The 5,000-nt window shown below is 27.0% G+C and overlaps 1 protein-coding gene across 2 annotated transcripts in view; it reads left to right on the top strand.

Annotated features, from left to right (window-relative positions):
* LOC100199786 (uncharacterized) overlaps positions 1-5,000 on the top strand; it is a 147,189-nt gene that overhangs the window by 22,839 nt on the left and 119,350 nt on the right. The gene's annotated exons all lie outside the window — the stretch shown is intronic.

Raw genomic sequence — 5,000 nt, forward strand, 5'->3', positions numbered from 1 at the left:
TATCTGAGATTTTCTCTGGAAAATTAAAAATATTTTATGGTTAAAAATTTGACAACTTTCTTGTTACTTTTATCATTTATATACTCAAAGTTAAGGTTAGGTTATTTACCCTCTTTTCACACACACACACTTCCACTATACCCCCTTCTTTAGCTTTTTAAAAATTGTTTAAGATGTTTAAAATTATTTTTATAAAGAAAAATCCAAACTGAGTTTTATAGATAGCCTAATATCAATAAAAATACAAAATAAGACAAGAACATTTCTACTCATTTTTGCTTTTCCTAAAATTGAATATGTTCTGTAAACCAATTTCTACATATCTTTTCATCATTTTATTAGAGTATTTTTCGAGGTCTCTCATGGCATAACAAACTTTGTCTATTGTTATAAGATGCATCTGTTTCTCTTTTTCACTAATGTATCTACAGATAAACTCCTGCATCATACGATTACAATACCCACATTTGTGAAAAACATTGGAAAAACATTGATTGTTGTGAACTGCGTTCACAACAATCAATGTTTTTCCATAAGCTTAAAAACTGGTTGAAGTATGATTGAGTGTGCCCATAGGATGGAAAAAGTAATAACCAATAACAAATTCTCTTTTCTGTAAAGTCATTTACTGTAAACATAAAGTATGAATACTCGGCAACAAATACTGCCAATTTTGGTGGGTTATTAGCTTTGACTCTGTCTAGATTTAATTTTTTTTTAATATCCACTCTCAGTTTATTTTCTATTCTGCATTCAGTTGCATTTAAAAATGGCATTTTGAAAGGTAAAATTGATTTGGCGATTGGCGTTTTATTTTTTATAGGATTGAAAGAAGTATCAAAGTTAAGTATCAAGAATGTTTTAACATTGACTTAATGACTTTCTCTACAGCTTCTTTTACTGGGCAAACATCTTTATAAGTAGTCACTTGATGTATAGCTGTAATAATAAGATGTAGATAAGGTGATAATAGTAAGATAAGATGCTTTAAGTGGGATTAGGTGCTTTAATAGGATTATAGCTTTAATAGGATTTAATAGGTGCTTTAAGAGGATTATAGCTTATATTTGCGTTAGGATTGTAGCTTCTCAAGTACCATGGTGCATAAAACAAGAAACAATTTCAACAATTTGCTCAACTTGAGTTTTAACTTTTTCATCATTTATTAAAAGTCTAGTTGTTTAGATAGTAGCTGTAACTTAGTATAATAAAGTGCTGAACTAAAAAATTGTGCATGGTGAACTGCACCAAGTTTTTTTATTTTGACAACTCCTGATTTTGATAGATAAATTATAACATGAAATATGCCATTAAAGTAACATTTCCTGTATATATATCTTTAGGAATGTTGGCTTGAGTTGTTGTAATCTTTGTTTTTTTTCTTTCTTTTTATCCACTCACCTGGTTTAAAATCAGAATCAAAAAAATATCTGTATTAATGCTGACTTCTTATTGTTTTTTGTCTTTTACATAACATTATATGATTTTACTTAAAGAAACATTTTTCATTGCATTTCTATTTAAATTAAATTGTAGATTAGCATTTTAGCAGAAATAAAAGAGAAAACAGACATGGCATAAATTTAAATATAGTTATGAAATATATATAATCAATATCTTAGTTAAAAGTTAAACGTTGTTAAAGGTGAGAATCAGCATAGTGTAAGTTAAAGTAAAATTGAAAATTTTGTTCCCATCCAGTGACCGCTGGAATCAGCTCTTAATTGAGATAAGACACAAAACTAAAAAAAAAATTTATAAAACATTTAATTTCTCAAATTAATGAGAATATAAGTTACACCATGCAGACTCTGACGGGCACAAATAAAAGCAGATTACTTTCTCAGTATATTTAGTGTCTAGAGAACCCAAGTGATAAATTTATGGACTATCTTGATCATCTAAGAATTCAAAGTCATCGAGTTAGATTTTATCAGATCTTAACTTGTCACTTAGGATAAAATCTTTTAGTTCTGGAATTCCTATCCAAAAAATATGTTTAAATAAATTTTCAAATTGAATTTGATTTTTTTTTGGTTTCGAGTTTCTTTTGAAATTCTTCACTAAATTAAATATTTTTTGTTAAGATTTTGCAAATTTTTTCTAATATTTACATCGCTAAAAACTGGAAATCCTGCTTTAATCGATATTTGTTTTATTTAAGCCATAATACATTCACATTCAGCTTCTTGACATCAATCAACTTTTATGTTTGACTTTGGAGGAAAGTATAGAATATCTAACTTTTTTGTATTTCCATTTGGCAAATTTGATTGACAATATTTAAAGTGTTGCAAAATATCCATACTGTTGGAAGCTGAGTTCCTAAACAATTTATGTTTTATTAAAATAGTATAAACAATATCAGTATGAATATGCTAACATTAGTATCTTACAGATTATAATAGTATGATGGAATGGTGTCAATATTGCGATAAAAGGTTTATGATTGAACATGATTTATTTTTAGGTAACTAAAAATATTTTAAAACCGTTCAATTTAAATATAAACTAAAAAAGTAATTTCAAGTAACTGAATGAGTATTACGGGTCACAATAACAACATCAGTTTATGCCATGTCTAATAACATCTGTCCAACAACATCTGCCAATATAATGAGGTATAATAGCATCTATCCAACAACATCTGAAATTTCATTGTTCCATAACATCTGTGCAAAATGAATATTACAGATGTAGTTACATCTTTTATTTTATCAGAGTGTAATAATATCTATGCAACTAGATCTGTGGATTCTACAGATGTAGTTACATCTTTTAAATTATCAAAGTGTAATAATATCTATGCAACTACATTTGTGGATTCTACAAATGTAGTTATATATTTTAAAATATTAAAGTGTACATCTTATAAATTATCAAAGTGTAATAACATCTATGCAACTACATCTGTAGATTTTAAGATGAAGTTATTTTTAAGATGAATTAACTAATAATGCATTATTTTAACCAGATGTAGTTATATATAGGATTTTTTTCAGATGTAGTTACACCTGGAAAAAAATATTAACTAATAATGCATTATTTTAACCAGATGTTGTTACATGTAAGATTTTTTTTCAGATGTAATTGCATCTGGAAAAAAATAATAACTATTAATTCATTATTTTCACCAAATGTAGTTACATATAGAAATTTTTTCAAATGTAACCTCTGGAGAAAATTCTTCCAGATGTTATTGGGAGAAAAATTACCAGATGTAGTTACATCTTTCTAAAGTTGCTGTTAGGGGTTTCTTGAATTTTCAGATGATGTTGAACAGATGTTATTAGAGTAAAAGAAAAATACAGATCATCTTAGACAAAAGTGTACAGATGATCTTAGACTACTCCACAAATGTTGTTAGATAGATGTAGTAATCTTTTACCAGTATTACTATGAGTTATCAGAAATCCAAAATTTTGGACAAAATGATTTAAGATCTTCTAAGAAGATTTTTCAGATTATCAATAAAGCCAGGCCAGCTGTTTCAGGTATGCTTCATTCGATGACAATAAAAAAAATGAAGAGTTATATCTCTTCATTTTTGCTCAATATTTTGGATTTCTGATAACTCATAGTAATACTTGTTCAGCTACTTAAAATTACTTTTTGAGTTTATATTTAAATTTAAAAAAATTAAATTCTAAAGTTTAAAGCAATACACAGGCTTTAAGTTACTTCATGAAATATTTTCATAATTTTTAATTGATATGGAAGTTAGTGAGAAATTATTAGAAATGTAGTAGTTAGGCTTTAAATTTATTTTGGAAAAAGTAGGGAACGGGGGTAAAGGAACCTAACCTCATCCTCGGTTACATAACTGATTAAAGTAACGGCAAGGTACAAAATGTTTAACCAATAAATATATTATTTCTTGAGTTATTTTTATACTCTTAATACAGAGTTAAATTAAAAAATTAATATAATGAAAAAGTGCACAAATTTATTTGCACAAATGTGAATTTATTGAGATTTTGAATAAGAAATAATCAGTAATAAGATCAAAGCAAAAATACGTATGATTTTAATTGCAAAGTATATGTAGACTCATTTTTTTCAAATTTCAGCAATATAGTTTTACATTTGAGTCTCCCTCAATGTCACAGAAAACTGCAATTTTTGACCAAAAATTTGACTTTTTTCAAAACAGCCTTGAGGGAGGGTCATTAGTCATTAACAAAAGTTTAAGAGCACCAAGCTGTAATATGGTAAATAAGGGAAAAAATTTTGTGGATTTCTTGTTATTTTTAATCCTAATATTATATTCTCATTATTAAATAATTATGGTAAACCACACATCAAGCAAAGTCAGTTATACTGCAAATAAACATTTTTGAACAATAAGCACCTTCTAATTGTTTAATAAAATGAATAATTCTACTCTACCTTCACGTGACATGTACTAAGTTGATATACTAATAACCATGACAAGATAAAACTATTACTGACAAACCTTGTTAGTTGTACAAGTTATGAATAACATTTTTGTGTTAAATACCTTTACCTGTTAGGGTACACAGCCCTATATGGCTTTAAGATAATTAATACTACTTGTCATGAAGTATGTATACAAGATATTGTTGCTATATTGTCATTTTATTTTAAATTAATTGATTATTGTAGCTGTTTAAATATATATTATATTTAAACAGCTACAATCTTGTAGGGATCTACATACTCAACGAATTATCTAATATAATTATAAAAACCGACATAGGGTTTTACTATGATGATGGCTTGTTGATAATATGTAATTCTAATGGCTTAGAAATGGAGCAAATGCGAAAAACATAATCCAAAAGTTTAAAGATGTTGGTTTTCAAATAGACATAAAAACAAATCTTAAATCAGTTAACTTCCTTGATGTCACTTTTAATTTAGCCCAAAACACCTATAAGCCTTTTAATAAACCCAACAATAATCTTCAATACATCCACATATCTTCTTATCACCCACCACAAATAATAAAACACTTACCTACTTCAATATCAAACAGA

The sequence above is a fragment of the Hydra vulgaris genome, chromosome 02 (assembly GCF_038396675.1).
Source record: "Hydra vulgaris chromosome 02, alternate assembly HydraT2T_AEP".
Taxonomy (NCBI): domain Eukaryota; kingdom Metazoa; phylum Cnidaria; class Hydrozoa; order Anthoathecata; family Hydridae; genus Hydra; species Hydra vulgaris.